This window comes from Bos javanicus, chromosome 3, assembly GCF_032452875.1.
Source record: "Bos javanicus breed banteng chromosome 3, ARS-OSU_banteng_1.0, whole genome shotgun sequence".
Lineage (NCBI taxonomy): Eukaryota > Metazoa > Chordata > Mammalia > Artiodactyla > Bovidae > Bos > Bos javanicus.
In genome coordinates, this window is record NC_083870.1 from 117,180,076 (window position 1) to 117,201,286 (window position 21,211).

The 21,211-nt window shown below is 51.1% G+C and overlaps 1 long non-coding RNA gene across 1 annotated transcript; it reads left to right on the forward strand.

Moving 5' to 3' along the window:
• Positions 1-333: 333 nt before the first annotated feature.
• On the forward strand, positions 334-1,367 carry LOC133244937 (uncharacterized). The gene is made up of 2 exons (XR_009735559.1): positions 334-956; positions 1,090-1,367. It is a non-coding gene; the product is annotated as an uncharacterized LOC133244937 (long non-coding RNA).
• The last annotated feature ends 19,844 nt before the right edge of the window (positions 1,368-21,211 follow it).

Genomic DNA, 21,211 nt, shown 5'->3' on the forward strand with positions numbered 1-21,211 from the left:
CTCAGACGGTAAAGCGTCCGCCTGCAATGCGGGACACCGGGTTCGATCCCTGGGTTGGGCAGATCCCCTGGAGAAGGCAGCGGCACCCCACTCCAGTACTCTTGCCTAGAAAATCCCATGGACGGAGGAGCCTTGTGGGCTGCAGCCCATGGGGTCGCAAAGAGTCGGACAGGACTGAGCGGCTTCACTCTCTATCTTTCTTTTCTTTTGATTCTTTCACACCAGATGCTCGCTAATATTCAACCCGCACATGACGAAGCTTTCCGTCTCAGCCAACAATAAGTGCAACCTGGGGAATTTTATCCAGAGGCTTCCAGAGGGGGGGAAGTTATTTGAGAGCTCTGTTTTATTCTCGTCTTACCAAAATGAATAGGGCTGTAGGCTCAATGTTCGCATCCCTTCAAAATTCATATGTTGAGCCCTAAACCCCATGTGACTGTATTTGGAGACAGGGCTCGTAAGGGGGTGGAGAAAGTTTACTGAAGTCATAAGGGTGGGGTCCTGATCCCATAGGACTGGTGTCCTTATAAGAACGGGAGGAGCCAGGACAAATCTCTCTCCTTCTCTGTCCACACAGACTCACAGAGGAAAGGCCATGCGAGGACACAGCACAGCGAGGAGGCAGCCATTGGCAAGCCAAGAAGAAAGCGCTTCTCAGAAACCAGACCAGTGGGAAGCTTGATCCTGGACTTGTAGCCTCCAAAAGGGGGAGAACGTTCATTGCTACGGTTTAAGCCACCGAGTCTGCGGTGTTTTCTTACAGCAGCCCAAGCAGACTCATAGTTGGTAAACAGGAAGGAAGGGAGGGAGGGAGGAAGAAGGTGTTCCTACTAGTGATATCTCTTTAACTCAGTCCAGTGGGACAGCGATGGAACACTTTAGAAGGGCCAGCAACAGGGAGCCCTTTGCTTCGATCAACGCTCACAAGATCCAAGGAGAAGAACCATAAAGACAGGGTAAGCTCGTCTCATCCAGCCAGCCCGGCTCAGCTCCCAAGCACCTTGTCTGCAAATGGACAAGGGTGGGGTGTGCCCCCTGGGGCCGAAACTGCCCAGCTGCTTCATCAGGGTCCGAACTCATCATGTGCAGGGACACACGGATGCGCCCAGTGGGCTCTGGCCACCAGATTTGGGATGCTTTCCGGGCTGGAGGACTTTCCGGCCGGCAGATGTCCATTCCGGACTTCACACAAGGGACGTTTTGGCAGGACCGTTGCAGGCTTTGCCCTCCAGACGTCTGAAGTCATCCTGCCTGTGAAATCAAGCATAGATGTGCTAGGACTCCAAAGACCATCGAGTTGAAACCAGACACCTCCAGACATGGCAAGCCATTGAGCAGAAGAATATAAACCTTAAAGCTCGCTGCTAGGTCTGCCCCGGAGAAGTCTGTGATTATACAGGTGCCTCAGTCACTCATGGAGATCAGATAAGGCAGCCTGACAGCGCCCCCAAGCTCCTCGTGGTGGGGGTGGGGGCTGCGTGGGCTCCAGGTCAGGGCAGCTGGACAGAGGGCTGTTGTGGGGCTGAGACCAGGGCCTGGGGATTCTGGGTCCCCCGGGGTGAGCAGGGCTGGCTGTAGTAACCCACTCTGGCCAGGAGAGAGCAGCAGAGGGCAGCGGGAACCAGCCTGTGGACCACGGAGTCCCACCCGGGCTGGCCTGAAGGGTTCTTTCCTAGGTTCCAGGATGAATTTCCAGAAGGTACAGACCTCCAGGTCCGTGGCCACTGCCCTCCGTCCTGAGCTCCTGGAGGGCAGGCAGCCTATTACACTCCAAGGTTAAGGGAGCTGTGGGAGAGAGACCAGGGGAAACCTAGCAAGTGGGCAGGGGAGATGCCCACGCTGGAAGCTCCCTCTGCAGAGAGGTGGGGCATTTACTGGGTGAGATGAGGGTGGCTCAGATGCTAAAGAATCTGCCTGTAATGCAGGAGGCCCAGGTTCGATCCCTGGGTCAGGAAGATCCCCAGGAGAATTCCACGGACAGAGCAGCCTGGCAGGCTACAGTCCATGGGGTCACAAAGAGTCAGACATGACTGAGCTACTAACACTCAATTTCTTGTTCACTAGGAGAACAGCTCTGGGGCTTTTTAGAGGGTACCAGTGTAACCTCCAGGCTTCCCTGGTGGCTCAGATGGTAAAGAATTTTTCCTGAAATGTGGGAGACCTGGGTTCGATCCCTGGATTGGGAAGATCCCCTGGAAGAGGGCATGGCAGCCCACTCCAGTATTCTTGCCTGGAGAATCCCATGGACAGAGGAGCCTGGTGGGCTACAGTCCATGGGATGGCAGAGTTGGACACCACTGAGCTGCCTGGGCCCCCTCCACAGGCAGGTGGTGTGAAAGAACCCTCCAGGGAGGACAAAGCCCCCCAGCCCTCTGTCTTAGTCTTAGGCTCTGTCTTGACTTAGTAGGACCCAACTAAGCACAGGGTACCCTCCAGGCTAGGGTGCAGGGGGCAGGTCTGTGGTGAGGGGTCAGAGGAGTGTCTGGAGGGAAAGGTGATGGAGAGGTTGGAGAGACACATGCTGGTGCCTGACCTCCACCCAAGGGCCAGCCCAGCAGTCACCAGACTGGGGGTCAGCAGAGCCTGGCCTCAGCTGTCAATCTCCCCAGGACCAGCACGGGGCACCAGTGGCCCAGGGGGCCTTCTTGGTGGAGCGGTTCAGACCTGAGAGGGAACCAGCCCCACTGCGCTGTCCAGCGACCTTTGGAGATTCACTCCGCTGACACTCGCCCTGCCTGAGCCCCGGTCTCCTGATCAGTAAAGCGGGGGTGTTTGCAGCAGTGTTTATCCCACAGGAGCGCCCTGGGGACTGAGTGACGTTATCTAAGTGACCCAGAACAGGGCTGCACGTGGCACCAGGGCCCCATGTCCGGGAGCCAGTCTTAGATTGGTGGTCACCACTTGACGGGCAGCGGGAGCAGTTGACTGCCACCTGGGCCCAGGCACAGTGCCCAGGGCACCACCCCGTTCACAGGGCCCTGGGGACACCAGCACCGCACCCCAGCCCCCGTGAAGCCCGAGGCCACCTCCCCCGCTCCCAAGGGGTGGTTTCTTTGCAAATGCACGGTGGGACTCAGCACCCACTTACTCACTGGCCCCACAGCTGTGTGTTGAGCACCGGCTCTGCAGACACCATGGTGGGTGCCCGGCCCACAGATGGGAACGAAATCAGGTGGGATGCGGGAGACAGAGGGGCGGGGAGGCTCTGTCCTCCCTGGAGCCTCCCCTCACATCGCCTGCCTGGGAGGGATCCCAGGACCAAAGGGCCGGCAGACTTGGGTGGGGTCAGCAGCCTCTCACACCACCAGCTGCTGCTCTGAGGGACCCAGAAGCCTGGGCAGAAAGGGCTTCCGGGGACTCAGGGACATGCAGGGCCAGCCCACAGTCAGCGGCGGGGGAGATGTTTGCCCCTTCAGAGGCTCCCCACCACGCTCTGGGTCCCAGGCCCTGACCTCTGTGCCCAGCATCAACTGCAGGCCTGCCTGCTTCTGGCTTCCCAGCAGACTCAGCCAGTGAGGGGTGCCACCAGGCCTGGAGAGCACGCTCCGTGTCCCCTCCCTGCCCGCAGTGGCCCTGGATGTGCTGCCCCCACAGTGCTGGTGACACGGCCTCTTACAGCTCCACACTCCACAGGCCTGAAAACACACCCTCACCTCCCCCTTAAAACCCACCTTGGCAATGGCCTCAGCTGTGGCCTTCCTGTGGCCTCCCCCGTGGCCCCTGCTGTGGCCTCCCCCGTGGCCTCGGCTGTGGCCTTCCTGTGGCCTCCCCCATGGCCTCTGTTCTGGCCTCCCCTATGGCCCCCGCTGTGCCCTCCTCTGTGGTCTCCGCTCTGACCTCCCGCATGGCCCCCGCTGTGGCCTCCTCCATGGCCTCTGCTATGACCTCTGCAGTGGCCTCCGCTGTGACCAGCTCCAGGGCCAAGTCTGCCTCCTGTACTAGTTCCCTCAACTCTGCCCACTCCTCTGCCCAGGGCCCCTGGGCAGCAACCCTTCTGGCTGTTTCCTGCCCAGACCATGGCTGTAGGGAGCAGGCACTCAGGGTCACCTGTGGGGTGCACAGCCAGGCTGGTAGGAGAGCAGTTGTAAGACAGAGCAGTGGAGCACACCCCGGGCTGAGGGAGCAGTGGTCCCAGGGCCGCCTGCCCCAGAGGCCATTACAGAAGTGACAAGCGGAAGGACCCCACCCTCCGGGGAAGCTCCTTGGGTAGTGGGTGGTGCGTGCAGACCGTGAGAAGGAGGCTTTCCGGCACCTCTGCAGAGCACTGACTCAGCACCCTGCAACCCAGGACACATATTCCCACAGCCTCAGCGGCCGGCCCCACGCCAGGAACCACAGAACCCGTGACACGACTGAGCCGCCAACAGTCCCGGATAGGCTCCCACTGTTTCCTGGGAAATGGTCGACCAAGGTCCCACCCGTCCGCCTCCCAAGAGTTAGGATAACTCTGGCCCCTTCTCTCACCCAGCCTTCAGGCCCACCCACCTGCTGCCCCCCTGCCCTGCAGCAGTGGCCAGAAGCGATGCCCCCTTGGGTCTGCCCTGTTGGAGGAGGGGCAGGGACTGGGGCTCCTTGGGTGGTTCCAGACAGAAGGGAGTTTCCAGGAGCAACTTCCTAGCAGGAGCTGCCAGTTGGGGGTGGAGAGTAAGGGCACCCTGGCTGGAGAGCCCCAGGCGTCATGGGGGTGGGAGGTGGGGGTCCCTGGAGGCCTCTGCTGGCCCCGAGGTCCAGGGGCTGTGATGGGCACCAGGCCAAGGATCTCAACCCCAGATGTGTGGGTGGAGGGAAATCCCGGCTCTGGCGCCACCCCACCCTCTCCCAGCCCGGGAGGACTCGGGGCTCCCTCAGCTGTACCGGAAACATGGGGCGGGGAGGGTGGGGGGCAAAGTGATGCCAGTCGGGGTCCCCGCAGTTGTGAATGACAGCCCTCTGGGAGCGGACTTCCCCAGGAGCCCAGCACTCGGGGGCCTGGGCCCCCACCAAGCAGGGCAGGTGCACCAAGAGATGAGATTTCCCTTAAACTCAGTACTAAAAACAAAACAATAAAATATATTCAAGTAATGACTGTAGGTGAAAGCCTTGGCTGGGACGGGTGCGAGCAGAGGGGGATCTGTTTCTGAATTGTCAGGACCACTCCCTGGCCTGGGCTGGCTTTATCTCGAATCACACTGTGGGCAGGGCGTAATATACCCCATGTTCTAGGCTGGAAGGCCCTAGTCATCACTGATGCACTGTAATTGCGAGGTTTTGATGAGGGTCTCCTAGTCAAAGGGCAGGAGGGAGGTGGGGGCTCCGTGTCCCAGAGGGAGTGAGTACACTGGAGAGGGGCACCCCCCAGGGTCGCAGGAGGCCCTGGAGAGCTCTGGGCTTCCCTGCTGCCAACTGGCCCCTGCTGGGCTGGGATGGAGGGTCTCCCATGGGCCCCACCCCAGGGGACAGACGTGAGAGGGTGGGCAGGGCGCCTGCATGCTTGGGCAGGGCCCACCCTCCAGCAGAAGCCGCTTCCCTGTCTTTAATTATGCGTTTGAATTAATCTCTTTGGCCACAAATGGAACGCCTCTGAGGCCTCAGCCAGGCCCAGATGGAGACGTGGGTGGACTCAGGGGGGATGTGGGGTGGGAAGGAGGGAGCCTGGCTAGTGAGGGTGAGACAGGACCTCATTCCCACTGTGGGAATCCCGCTGCATGGGCACCCCCTCCAGCTGCGTGGGTGCCCTCTCCAGCTGCCAGCACTTTCCCAGAGCCTCCTCATGCTCTCTGAGCGCAGGAAGGTGTCCAGTGTTAAAGGTGGGAAAGCAGGACTCACAGGCAAGAGCCCGGGCCAGCCTCAATGGACCTTAGAGGGTTGACCACCTCCGCCCTGCGGCCTCCTTTAGAACAGGAGGCTGTGCACCGTGTGGAACCCACGAGGCCGAAGGTTAGGATGCGGGAAGGAGGCAGGAAGAGAGGCCGAGCAGGAGGAAGGTCAGTGCGTCTCACACAAACACACCAAAGTCAAAGAAATACTAACCACTCACGTTCACTGAGCCACACAGCGGGTGGGGCAGACGCCTTCCTGCCCCTCCTTCTACTTACTGCGGATCTTTGTCAGGCGCTCACACCCCCTGAAATGGGGACAGAACTGGCCCCGACCTCCCAGGATTAAAGGTGACTAACTCTCACCTTCAGAATAGTTCCTGGCTCTGAATGAATTGTCACTAACGCTCCCTTCCTCACCTTCCTCATTAAATCAGCAGCACATTCTGCTACAATCTCAGAAAACCCAACGTATGCTGGCCTCAATAGTGGGTGTTTGTTTTCTCCCCATAACAAGGAGTTCAGAGGTGACTGCCTGCCAGGAGCACCAGCAATGCCCTCAGGGGTCCAGGCTCATCTTTCCACCCCAGGAGCCTTAGCAGGGAGGCTTTCTACCCTTACCCTCTACTACCTGCAGCCAGATACCTGCTGCAGCTCCAGACCCCACATCCAAGTTCCAGGTGGAAAGAAAGGGAAAGCACAATTTGCACAGGTTTACCCCAGTGAGGTTTACCTGCTTTGTTCCGGAAAGGACTCTCTCTCCAGGAACTCCCACATCTCTGTCATCCGGAACTGTGCCTTGTCCATCCTAGCTGCAAGGGAGGCTGGAAAGCTGCGTATTCTCAGCCGGGAGCACCTCTTCTCTCCCTGAGAACAGTGTAGAAGGGATATGGTTGCTGAGCGGGCACCAAAAATGTTGCCAGCGTGTTGTATGATTCATCTCACTGCCAGATAAAATACACTACTTCTGTCTTGCAGGCAGAGAAATCAAAGCTCAGTAAGGTTGAAAATGGCCCCCACGATCACACAGAAAGTAGATAACACCCTGTCTCTTGATTCTAAGTACTAATGTTTCATAAGGCCATGACTTATAATTGATTATTGAGGCCTTTCTGACATTGATTTTAAAGCAGTGACATTGATATCTGACTGTTGCTGCTGCTAAGTCACTTCAGTCGTGTCCAACTCTGTGCGACCCCATAGACGGCAGCCCACCAGGCTCCTCCGTCCCTGGGATTCTCCAGGCAAGAATACTGGAGTGGGTTGCCATTTCCTTCTCCAGGGGTAACTATGGGTCCACCCTAATGAAGCTGGACCCACCCCCAGTGAAGCTGGGCCCACCCCCTGATATGTGACAGCTGCTCTGAAATCTGTGCCAGGTGAGTCCAGCATCTGACTCATCTAAGTACCGGCCTCTGTTCACTGTCTTTTCTCAGCCAGTGGTTTTCCTGGTTCTTGGCAGCACCAGTGATTTTCTATTATATCCGAGACATTTTGGCTATTATGTTAGGATACCCCGTCCTAATAAAATCTTCGGTTTTGGCAACAGTCATCTGTTTAGTTGAGGTGTAAGTCCTGGCCTACTTTGGGGGGCATCAGTTCAAGACCTTTTAGTGTCCTGAGTCCTCACTGAGTCACATGAGTCTTCATTCTTCCTGTGCTGCTGGGGGTCCCACTCAGTCCACTTGGTCTCTGCTGGCGGTGTCTCTGGGGCCAGGAGGCACTGCTCTGGGCCACTTGCCATCACTGGACGGACCTCAGTGTGGTGGGGAAGAAACCACTGGCCTGGGTCTCCTTATGCCACTGGGTGGAGGGCAAGGAGACCCAAGGCCTTATAACAGAGCAGGACCCTATGTTGTCTTCCTAGGACAGACCCCATATCCTCTGCTGTGGCTCCTCTGAGAGGTACCTACTGATGGTACACCTCTGGACACCTCCCTGATGGTCCAGTGGCTAAGGCTCCATGCTCCCAATTCAGGAGCCCCTGGGTTTGATCCCTAGTCAGGAAACTAGATCCCACAAGCCACAACTAAGTCCCAGTGTGGCCAAATAAATAAATAATAATTTTTTTAAAAGAAGTAAAGCTTCCCCTATGGCTCAGTGGGTAAAGAATCCACCTGCAATGCAGGAGACAGAGGAGACGCGATTTCACTCCCTGGGGCGGGAAGACTCCCTACAGAAGGAAATGGCAATGCACTCCAGTATTCTTATCTAGGAAATCCCATGAACAGAGAAGCCTGGTTGGCTACAGTCCATGGGGTTGCAAAGAGTCGGACAAGACTAAGCATACAAGCACAAAAAAGAAGTACCTAGGTAATAGTATCTGGCGCACATTACCTGTTTTACAGATGCTAAAGCCTCCACCAAAGAGAAGAAATTGACTACTTGCTGATCATGACCTTGCAGCCCCAGACCTATTGGTGCCGAAGGGTGGATAATGTTTACCCCTGTGAGGTAACCCTGTTATCGCACCATCAACCAATCAGAGAATTGTGCATGAGCCAATCACACACCCTGGGAAACCCCTCCCTCATCTGGTCTTTAAAACTGTTTTTCTGAAACCCATCGGGCATTTCAGCCTTTTGAGCACTAGCTACCTGGACTCCTTGCTTGGTTCTTGCAATAAACATTGCACTTTCCTTCACCACAATCCTGTCAGTAGACTGGCTTTACTGAGCATGAGTGAGTGGACCCAAGATTGGCTCGGTAACAGCTTCACAGCTGTGGGCAGATGGATTGCCCAGGGACCCAGCTGTGGAGGAGCTGGGGTGACCTGGATGCTGTCACTGCTGCTCACAGATCAGAATGCCTGCTGGGATCGCGGTTGTTGAGCGGGGAGGGCAGCCCCTCATCAAGTTTCTACTGGACTTCCCCTTCCCCAGTACTTTAACCAGAAAGGCAGACTTTTCTAGATGTGGGTTTTTTTAAAATCTATGCCTGTTGGAGGTTCTGGTTGCAGATTTCTCTGGCACCCATCCCAGGGCCGTGCAGAGGACCAGAGGAAACTGCAGGGAACTCACCATGTGGTCCTTTCTCCAGTCATGAGGTCTCAGGCCCATTCACCCTCTTCCACCCACCTTTCAGAGTCCTTGTCTCATTTGTTGAATAATTTCCAGGGTATTTATTTGCTTTTAGGGTAGATGAGCAGGGAAAGTTGAGTTTATGCAACTTATTCCAGGACCAAAATCCTAAATCCTTTTCAATTGAACATTCTAAATGCCTGGCAACCCCTCAGTTCAGTTCAGTTCAGTTTAGTCACTCAGTCGTGTCCAACCCTTTGGACCCCATGAATCGCAGCACGCCAGGCCTCCCTGTCCATCACCAACTCCCTGAGTTTACTTAAACTCATGTCCATCGAGTTGGTGATGCCATCCAGCCATCTCATCCTCTGTCGTCCCCTCCTCCTCCTGCCCCCAATCCCTCCCAGCATCAGAGTCTTTTCCAATGAGTCAACTCTTCACATGAGGTGGCCAAAGTACTGGACTTTCAGCTTTAGCATCAGTCCTTCCAATGAACACCCAGGAATGATCTGCTTTAGGATGGACTGGTTGGATCTCCTTGCAGTCCAAGGGACTCTCAAGAGTCTTCTCCAACACCACAGTTCAAAAGCATCGATTCTTCGGCACTCAGCTTTCTTCACAGTCCAACTTTCACATCCATACATGACCACTGAAAAAACCATAGCCTTGACTAGATGGACTTTTGTTGGCAAAGTAATGTCTCTGCTTTTCAATATGCTATCTAGGTTGGTCATAACTTTTCTTCCAAGGAGTCTTTTAATTTTATGGCTGCAATAACCATCTGCAGTGATTTTGGAGCCCAACAAAATAAAGTCTGACACTGTTTCCACTGTTTCCCCATCTATTTCCCATGAAGTGATGGGACCAGATGTCATGATCTTCGTTTTCTGAATGTTGAGCTTTAAGCCAACTTTTTCACTCTCCTCTTTCACTCTCATCAAGAGGCTTTTTAGTTCCTCTTCACTTTCTGCCATAAGGGTGATATCATCTGCATATCTGAGGTTATTGATATTTCTCCTGGCAATCTTGATTCCAGCTTGTGCTTCTTCCAGCCCAGTGTTTCTCATGATGTACTCTGTATAGAAGTTAAATAAGCAGGGTGACAATATACAGCCTTGATGTACTCCTTTTCCTATTTGGAACCAGTCTGTTGTTCCATGTCCAGTTCTAACTGTTTCTTCCTAACCTGCATATAGGTTTCTCAAGAGGCAGGTCAGGTGGTCTGGTATTCCCATCTCTTGAAGAATTTTCCACAGTTTATTGTGATTCACACAGTCAAAGGCTTTGGCATAGTCAATAAAGCAGAAATAGATGTTTTTCTGGAATTCTCTTGCTTTTTCGATGATCCAGTGGATGTTGGCAATTTGATGTCTGGTTCCTCTGCCTTTTCTAAAACCAGCTTGGACATCTGGAAGTTCACAGTTCACGTATTGCTGAAGCCTTGCTTGGAGAATTTTGAGCATTACTTTACTAGCATGTGAGATGAGTGCAATTGTGCGGTAGTTTGAGCATTCTTTGGCATTGCCTTTCTTTGGGATTGGAATGAAAACTGACCTTTTCCAGTCCTGTGGCCACTGCTGAGTTTTCCAAATTTGCTGGCATATTGAGTGCAGCACTTTCACAGCATCATCTTTCAGGATTTGAAATAGCTCAACTAGAATTCCATCACTTCCACTAGCTTTGTTCATAGTGATGCTTTCTAAGGCTCACTTGACTTCACATTCCAGGATGTCTGGCTCTAGGCGAGTGATCACACCATCGTGATCATCTGGGTCATGAAGATCTTTTTTGTACAATTCTTCTGTGTATTCTTTTCTCCTTTGCTTTTCACTTCTCTTCTTTTCACAGCTATTTGTAAGGCCTCCACAGACAGCCATTTTGCTTTTTTGCATTTCTTTTCCATGGGGATGGTCTTGATCCCTATCTCTGGTACAATGTCACAAACCTCCATCCATAGTTCATCAGGCACTCTATCTTTCAAATCTATTCCCTTCAATCTATTTCTCACTTCCACTGTATAATCATAAGGGATTTGATTTAGGTCATACCTGAATGGTCTAGTGGTTTTCCCTACTTTCTTCAACTTAAGTCTGAATTTGGCAATAAGGAGTTCATGATCTGAGCCACAGTCAGCTCTCGGTCTTGTTTCTGCTGACTGTATAGAGCCTCTCCATCTTTGGCTGCAAAGAATATAATCAATCTGATTTCAGTGTTGACCATCTGGTGATGTCCATGTGTAGAGTCTTCTCTTGTGTTGTTGGAAGAGGGTGTTTGCTAAGACCAGTGCATTCTCTTGGCAAAACTCTATTAGCCTTTGCCCTGCTTCATTCCATATTCCAAGGCCAAATTTGCCTGTTGCCCCAGGTGTTTCTTGACTTCCTACTTCTGCATTCCAGTCCCCTATAATGAAAAGGACATCTTTTTGGGGTGTTAGTTCTAAAATGTCCTGGAGGTCTTCATAGAACCATTCAACTTCAGCTTCTTCAGCATTACTGGTTGGGGCATAGGCTTGGATTACTGTGATATTGAATGGTTTGCCATGGAAACGAACAGAGATCATTCTATCGTTTTTGAGATTGCATCCAAGTACTGCATTTCAGACTCTTTTGTTGACCATGATGGCTACTCCATTTCTTCTAAGAGATTCCTTCCTGCAGTAGTAGATATAATGGTCATCTGAGTTAAATTCACCCATTCCAGTCCATTTTAGTTCGCTGATTCCTAGAATGTCAGCGTTCACTCTTGCTATCTCTTGTTTGAGTAGTTCCAATTTGCTTTGATTCATGGACCTGACATTCCAGGTTCCTATGCAATGTTGCTCTTTACAGCATCAGACCTTGCTTCTATCACCAGTCACATCCACAGCTGGGTATTGTTTTTGCTTTGGCTCCATCCCTTCATTCTTTCTGGAGTTATTTCTCCACTGATTTCCAGTAGCATATTGGGCACTTACTGACCTGGGGAGTTCCTCTTTCAGTATCCTATCATTTTGCCTTTTCATACTGTTCATGGGGTTCTCAAGGCAAGAACCCCTAGTACACACCAATCCCAGGGACTGCTAATGTCTCAAGGCAGGGTACCACATAAAGGGTTTAGCATCAGATATTGGGCAACAGAAGCAGCTATATCAGCCGTGGTGAGAGGGACACTGTACAGCTGGACCCATGTAGACACTAAGGTGGCCAAGCACAGAGGCTGCCCTCCTCAGGAAGGGCTCCCAATATATCTATCCATTTAGTGTCCCTTCTGCTGGAGACAGCCTCTGCTGGGCACCGACTTGAGATGCAAGAGTCACTCATGGTACTCCCGAGATTCACACGCACGCCCCTCTGTCTCCAGTCTTCCTATCTTATTTCCTCCAGTTCCCTGATCAATCAGAGAGGCTTGCATTAATGCCTAAACCTGCGGTGGAATTCTCCTATCCTCTAGCCCCACTCAAACCTGCCAGCCTTCCAAAAAATTTGCTGAATGGATTGTAGTGGTATTCCCAAGCGAGGCAAAAGTCATCTCCAAAATCCGGAGTTTCATCCAGCGGGTGGCTCTGTCTCTGTGGTAGGGACCCCAAAGTGAATAAGTTGCCTTTACCTTAGAGGATACCTTCCAGCCTACTCTAGATCACTAGACCCCTAAAACTTCACCGAAGCTGCATCCCCCTGAATCTTTATAGGATCTGCTTCCAACTTCTGGAGCCTGTAAGTCTTACCTGGACAACCAGAGGGATTGCCACTTCCCGTACACTGGGTCTAACTAGGAAAGGTTCACCCGTGTGCCGAACAAGTATGGCCAAGGTTCCTGAGGATGATACCGTGACAGGTAGCAGAGACTTAACACAACCTTACATAATAGAGCCAGTCTCACGTTCTTACTTCCCTAGGCCCTCTACGCTCTTACTTCATACTCTAGCAAGACAATCGCAGTGCCTACATCTCATTTACATCATGCTCAAGACTTGCAGAGCCCTTCCCACCCCCTTGAAAACTTGGGGAGACTGGGGTGGGTTAGCGGGTTCACAAAAAAGATACAAAGCAGTCTGTTAAAATAATTTCTAAGCGTCCTTGCCAGGAAGTCCAATCCTGGCACGTGGGAGCATTCTTGCAAACTAATAAAGTCAATTCAGCATCTCCAAGGTTCACACCCACACATTTTGCTCAGTAGGGTGAGACCTACTGGCCACGATCTGTCACTGTGTTGGTGAGGAGTATATTTGTTTTATATTCCCACTTAGGCTCTGCTGAGACCTGGCCCCAGTTTGTAATCTAGAGGAAATAAGGTGAGATGAGGACATATGTTGAGGACAAGCATCCCATTGTAAGACATCCACCTCCAGTAAAGTCTCCCATCTCTGGGTACCAGCATCTAAAAGACCTGCTTCTCTATGCTCAGAGCATTCTGGGAAATCTAGGTGTTCAAGTTTAAACTCCCCACCCAAATGTTCCCATCCTAAGGCCACAGGACGCCAGCACTTTCCTCTCAAGGTCCTGATGTTAGCAGAGAAAACATACTCAGGGTGTTCCCTCTGTAGCACTGGCACATATCTGCCAGATGTCAGTACAAGATGCCTGGTTAAATCCGAATTTCACATAAACAGCAAATAATATTTTAGTATAAGTGTGTATGCTCCATGAAACACTTAGAACAAGCTGATGCAAAAGAAATTGTTCATTGTTTATCTAAAATTCAAATTTAGCTGGGCATCCTATGTTTTATCTGGAAACCGTCTAGTGGCAACTCCACGGTAAATTCTGCCTGATTATCAGCACAGTCTGCCCATAGGTGGCTGGAAACATGGGTTTCTGCAAACACTGCCATGATCAACATTCCAGCTTTCATGTCAAGCCCTGAGGACAGAGACCCAAGCCTGCTGCTCCGGTTCACAAGGATGTTGGGTTTTTATTACAGTTTTTAAATGACTTCGAACCTGAACATTCTAATCAAGTGTCTCCAGAAACCCGAAATAACACTTACAAAGCTAATTTCAAAACCAGTGTCCTAGCTTGGCCCCTAAAGCAGGTAGAATTTGAGCCAGTTTGGAAGGTGAAGGAGAAAAAAAGGAAAGGCATGAAAGCCCAGTTTGACATCAAGTTTCCACCCCGAGTGGAGGGCGTAGCTTATACTTTAGGAAACAAGCAAGCCCGTGAGGCTTCGTGGGGTCAGGAAGCTGGGAACTGTAAGTGGGTGTGGGGTTCAGGGAGGATGTGGGGAACTGGACAGTTATCACGAGTGTGGCAGAGAGCAGGGGGCTGGGGGAGAGGGCAGGAGGCTCCATGGGCTGGGTGGGGTGGGGGCGCATTTCTCAGCTGGCAGCGGGCTTTGGCCGCGGGGCGAGACACTGCTGCAAGGCACTCCTGTTCTGGGTCGTGTTCCAGCTGGCACTGACCCCCAAGCCCCGTGCTGGCACCAGACAGAGAGAGTGAGGGTGGCGGCGGCTCCAGTGAGAGGTCTTGTGACCGACTTCCCCACAGGGAAGGTCATCAGCAACACTGCAAATATTCCAGAACATTCGTCCAAGAGTTGAACGTGAAGTGCCACTCATACGCTGTTGAAGCTGAAATCAGGTCGTTCTGGGACTCACGGGCCTGAGTGCCGGGTTCACGGGAAGGAACTGACACGGTCACACCGTGATGCGGGGACCCAGGCCTGGGGGTGACGAGGGCAGGAGGCCCTTGGGGGCTCACCTGGCCGCTGCCCTCCGTGGGCCCTGGCAGGTAACCCCCAGAGGGGCTCCGGGTTTGCGTTTCCAGGTCTGCTCGTCACAGCTTCTCCGCTCCTGGCTCTGGGGCGCGAACTGAGCAGGTCACTTCCTCTGCAGGGAAAGTCTGCCCCCTGGCCAGGTGGAAGCCTAGGCTTTGAGACACTCAGACCTGGCCTTGAATCTGATCTCCTGTCTCTAACTGCATGAACTTGAACTAGCTGTAATACAATACAGAGTGTAAAGGTCAGATACCCAATGCAATCAAGATTATGTAAGTCAGGCACCCAGACGGTGCTCACTGGGCACGCAGTAGGTCTTCAGGCCAGTTTCCTCCATGCTCCTGCCCTTCATAAGCATGACTGCGATTTTCAGAAGGGAGGTCTTCTGAGAACAGAACATAAAACTTAATCGCCTCAGTTCCTCTCCTTCAGTTTGAACCTTTTCTGCTCAGTTTCTGAATCCCTGACGGTGAAAACTCCTAGTTCAGCTATTGTAGGGAAAGGCAAGGGCCCACCAGCCTCACATGACCTGACGCTTCCAAAACCCCAAAAATCTGCATGGTCTGATGGCTTTAGAGTCAAGGGTTTCATTCCTCAGGAGATTTCCCGCTCTTCTTGGCTGGCTTGGCTGGCTAATCAGAGCTCCCTCTCAGCACTTATCACAATCAATCCCTCATGTGTTCAGATGAGGGGGAAGCAATTTGCCAAAACGAGCACTTGTACATGGGGTAGAAACAGGCAAATAAATCCCCTGCAGGTTTGAGTAGACAGGGGCTGTTCGCGCCCTCCAACACACCCTTCCAGGGAGAAAATGCAAGGATCTCAGACCGAGACGGGGAGGGGCTGAGCTGAGCTGGGCATTGGGCTATGGAGGGTGAGGGAAAGAGGGGAAGGACAGCCCCAGAAGGTCTCCCTCTTCCATCCCTGCCACCCGCCTTCCCACCATCCTTCTTCTCAACTGATCCTTCTCCCTGGGAAGATGCTATGAGCTCAGTCCACCAGGGCAGTGGGGGCAGGGCTCTGTTTGGAAAATACTCATCAGTCAAAGTTAAAATCAAGAGCATCCTCAAAATCTGCAATTATGATTATCAAGAAGCATTTATTCAACAAGTAATTCTCAAAGGCCAACCATGTGCCAAGCACCGTGTACTGCAGCAAGAATATCCCACAGTCCTGGGACTCCCAGAGCTGTGTGACCTTGGGTGCATGCCACACCCTCTCTGATCACCAGTTTTCTCACCTGTAAGAGACAGGACTGAACCACACAGCCTTCCGAAAAGGAAGGTAGCCCCATGTACGGCCTCAGTTACAGAAAGTGAACATCCCAGACCTGGAGCTCCAGAGCTTAGAGCAGGGGAGCAAAGACGTTACCAGACCTTCTCACAAATGTGGTGGGTAAGCCAGGAGACAGGTTCTGCAAGAACGTGCAGGGGAAAATGGGGAGTCTCATAGTGGGGAGGGGTGGACCATCAGGAAATGCTTTTCGGAGGGAAGGACAGCTGAGCTGAGACCCTAATGCAGTGGGGCTTACACGAGCAAGCAAGTGGGGCAGGGACATCATTTCAAAAAGGACTGGAGCCCAGAGCTAGAGGGAAGGAGGGCGGGGGCTGGGAGAGCAGCTGGGCGCTCTCCTGGCGTGGTTCTGACCCAAGACACACAGCTCAGGGGTCACTGTGTGCACTGCACCGAGTGGAGGGCAGTCACGGGGCCCTGTGTACCGAAGAGCTGGCGGGCAGCAGGTCAGGCGACACCTCCTCCAAGGCCCAAGGGTTCCCCGCCCAGAAGAACAAGCACAAGGCCAGGGGAACGCTTTCCAAAGCAGGACTCTCCTCAGTTTTTCAGATTTATAAAAGAAAGAAAATTATTCAGTATCTGATGTAAATGCATTTTCTTCTGTAAAAATTTGTCTTGGTGTATAGTTGATTTACAAGGTTGCGTTAGTCTCCAGTATACAGCAAGTGAATGAGTTAAACGTGTACACATGTCCACTCTTTTTTAGATTCTTTTCCCATGTAGGTCATTACAGAGTATCGAGCAGAGTTCCCCGTGCTCTACAGAAGGTCCTCATAGTCACCTATATTATATATAGTATTGCGTACGTGTCGACCCAGTCTCCCAACTTATCCCTCCCCACTCCCTGCTTTCTCCCCTGGTAACCGTAAGTTTGTTTTCTACATCTGTGACTCTATTTCTGTTTTGCAAATAAGTTCATTTGCACCATTTATAGCTGAACACCGAATAATTGATGCTTTTGAACCGTGGTGTTGGAAAGACTCTTGAGAGTCCCTTGGACTGCAAGGAGATCCAACCAGTCCATCCTAAAGGAAATCAGTCCTGGGTGTTCATTGGAAGGACTGATGCTGAAACTGAAATTCCAATACTTTGGCCACCTGATGAGAAGAACTGATTCATTGGAAAAGACCCTGATGCTGGGAAATATTGAAGGCAGGAGGAGAAGGGGACAACAGAGGATGAGATGGTTGGATGGCATTACTGACTCGACCAACACAAGTTTGAGCAAGCTCCAGGAATTGGTGAAGGACAGGGAAGCCTGGCGTGCTGCAGTCCATGGGGCCACAAAGAGTCGGATACAACTGAGCGACTGAACTGTGCCATTTAAATGTATTTTCTTTTAAATTATAGTTTACAGAGTGGCTTCCCTAGTGGCTCAGAGGGTAAAGCATCTGCCCACAATGCGGGAGACCCGGGTTCTATCCCTGGGTCGGGAAGATCCCCTGGAGAAGAAAATGGCAACCCACTCCAGTACTCTTGCCTGGAAAATCCCAAGGACGGAGGAGCCTGGTGGGCTATGGTCCATGGCGTCACGGAGTCGGACACTGAGCAACTTCACTTATAGTTTTCAGAACATGACTGGGATTGAGGGTGATACTCTACATGTGTTCAACTTTCTGGGTGTTCATCTCAAAAATCCAGATGTTCCGGGAGGCCCAAAGGCACACTAGCCCAGCGGATTCAGACAGGGGAGAAGGCAGGGTGGACTGAACTGCTGCCTGCTGGTCAGTTGAAGAGGACCCAGGGAAGGTGGTGGACAGGGGACCACAGGCCTTTCAGCACGAACCCTGCACCTGCCTTCTCGGGGAAGCTGGCACTTTCAGACACTATAGGATGCTCTCCAGCAGGCCAGGGTCCTCCTCTCCCCGGGGTGCCCTCTTCACTGCCAGAGATAAGGAGAGTCCCAGCCCAGCCCTCAAAGGGACTTGCCTGCCCAGCTACCCCCAGAGACAGGGATATTAAAGGGCCCTCCCGTGGGACCCACCTTCCATGCTGATCTTCCTGAAGTCATGGACGAGACAGCCATCCCGCCTTGCTTGTCCTGTCCACTTCAAATCTCAGAAACCAGCTTCTCCAGCCACTTTGAGACAAGGAGGTGGGGAGGGGCCCTCTACTGCCCTCTGGTGTCCACCCACCAGGCCGACTTCTTGAAGGCCTGCAATGGCTTTACGCAAGTCTCCCTGTTGCGGAGGCGAGCCTCCCTGACTCCCTGTATGGCCTTGGGTGTAACTGATGCTCCTCTCCAAGCATCAGTTTTCTCTAAGAGACAGGACTGGACCACATAGTCTGGAAAAAGAAAGCCAGCTCCAAGCAAGTGAACAGGAAGGACAGACACAGGGCGGAGGCAAAAAGCCAGGGAGCCAGAGAGCAGCACCAGGGCCCCGGGGGCCCCTGAGAAGCTCGGAAGTGGAGGAGGGGGCCAGGGCCCCAAAGATAAGGGCGGGGCCAGAGTGCCAGGAGGAGGAGCAGCAGCCCACCCCGAGGTCCTGGCCAGCGGCCACCAGGCTCACCTCCCCGCTCCCCTGTCCTCTGCCCCCGCCAAAGCTACATTAAGAAGTCATTCGGAACCGAATCCTTCAAAATAAAGGCTATTGTTGAGACAAATGACAAAACTGGAAAGGGTTCTCACGATTATACACAGCAACATATTGTTTACTGAGTTGGATGGGTGGATTGAAATTTTGTTGATTGTCCTTGTTTGCACGACCCACACTGAAGCATCAGGTCAGCAACTTACACACTGGAGGGAGGAGTTCTTTGTATAATACTTGTACATTTTTGTTATTTTGAGATTGTTTCAATAACTTAAACTTTTTAAATTCTAGTCTAGAAGTTTCTCTTAAGAATTGCATACGTCCTTTGACTCAGCAATTCAATTTTAGGACTTTGTTGGATAGATATAATTGTTTTCATTTGTGTGTAGAATGATACATATGTATGTATAATTATATTTATATATCACATATAATTATATTTATATATCACAAGATTCTTCTTAATTCAGCATGGCTAGCTGTCAGTTTAAAAGATTTAATAGATACTTATAACAAATAGAGCATCTGTGTTCCTGTTGATGGATTTAGGACACTGGGGTGATTCACTGTCTCAAGCTAACTCAGTCGAAAGCAGGAATTCCTAAGACAATACTTCCTCAGATCTCAGTGATGCTTTATTGCGACTGCGCTAAGTACGGTTATCATCTTGATTTTACATACTTTCATCAGCCTTTTTGGAGAAGGAAATGGCAACCCACTCCACTATTCTTGCCTGGAGAATCCCGTGGACAAAGGAGCCTGGTGTGCTACAGTCCATGGGGTTGCAAAGAGTTGGACATGACTGAGCGACTAACACACACATACATCACTTTAAACATGTATATGTCAGTAATATTAAGTATTATCTGTAATATATTTATGGCAGAAATAATTTAAATAGCAAAAACCCCCAAAGTTAACAGTCCATCAATAGGACAGTAGTGAAATAATGACAGTAAACTCACGGCAGTGGCTACTCTGCAACCATTAAAAAGAATGAATCGGGTCTATACTAAACGTTGTTCGTCGCTAAGTCATGCAACCCCATGGACTGTGGCACACGAGCCTCCCCTGTCCTTCACTATCTCCCCTCCTGGAGTTTGCTCAAATTCACGTCTGTTGAATTGGTGATGCCATCCAAGCAGCTCATCCTCTGTTGTCCCCTTCTCCTCCTGCCCTCAATCTTGCCCAGCATCAGGGTCTTTTCCAAATAGCAGTTAATATTCACCAAGCATTCAGCCCGTGTCAGGTCTAATCTGAGCGTTTTGTGTATATTGATTCAGAACAAGCCTGCTCTGTAGATCCTATTGCTATTCCGCACCATGTAGAAGGGAGAACTGAGCCGGGGGAGGCTAAGTAGCAGCCCAGCGATGATGTCCTCAGCCGGGGTCCAACTCCTGCAGCTGGTTCCAGAGTCCACATACTTACCCACACACAGTAATCGGGAAGAGCGCACACACACCCCTGCTAATGACTGCTCTGGGGAAATGGGCTTGGGAGGGGGGATAAGCTTGAGCTTGACTTGTCATTTTATACTGTTTATATTCTTTACCGCATATATTTATCATATATCACCACATGTCAGCTTTGCACATTTTAAAAAACCCACTAATTCAAATAAATAAGCACAAACGCATTAAAAAAAAAAATTTAAAGACCATGTAAAACAATATGGAAGTTACTTTAAAAAGTAAAAATAGAGCTACCACATGATCCAGCAATCCAACCATTGAGTGTATATCTGGAAAAGATGAAAATTCTAATTCAAAAAGATACACGTGCCCCAGTGTTCATAGTAGCAGAGTTCACAATAGCAAAGACTTGGAATTAACGTAAGTGTCCATCAACAGATGAATGGATAAAGAAGAAGTGGCATTCAAAACGTCTACAAACAATGGATGCTGGAGAAGGTGCAGAGAAAAGGGAACCCTCTTACACTGTTGATAGGAATGCAAACTAGTACAGCCACTATGGAGAACAGTGTGGAGATTCCTTAAAAAACTGGAAATAGAACTGCCATATGACCCAGTGATCCCACTGCTGGGCATACACCCCGAGGAAACCAGAATTGAACGAGACACATGTACCCCAATGTTCATCGCAGCACTGTTTATAATAGCCAGGACATGGAAGCAACCTAGATGTCCTAGATGAATGATAAGAAAGCTGTGGTACATATACACAATGGAGTATTACTCAGCCATTAAAAATAATGTATTTGAATCAGTTCTGGTGAGGTGAATGAAGCTGGAGCCTATTATACAGAGTGAAGTAAGTCAGAAAGAAAAACAGCAATACAGTGCATATATTGCATATATTAATGCATATATATGGAATTTAGAAAGATGGTAACGATAACCCTATATGAGAGATAGTGAAAGAGACATAGATGTAAAGAACAGACCTTTGGACTCTGTGGGAGAAGGCAAGGGTGGGGTGATTTGAGAGAATAGCATTGAAACATGTATATTACCATATGTGAAACAGACCGCCAGTCCAGGTTCAATGCATGAGACAGGGAGCTCAAGGCTGGTGTACTGGGATGACCCTGAGGGATGGGATGGGGAGGGAGGGAGGAGGGGGGTTCAGAATGAGGGACACATGTACACTCGTGGCTGATTCATGTCAATGTATGGCAAAACCACTACAATACTGTAAAGTAATTAGCCTCCAATTAAAAGAAATAAATTTACAAAAAAAAAAAAAGAAGTGGTATTATATGCAACGGAATATTCAGTCAGTTCAGTTCAGTCGCTCAGTCATGTCAGACTCTTTGAGACTCCATGAATCTCAGCACACCAGGCCTCCCTGTCCATCACCAACTCCCTGAGTTCACTCAAACTCACGTCCATCCAGTCGGTGATGCCATCCAGCCATC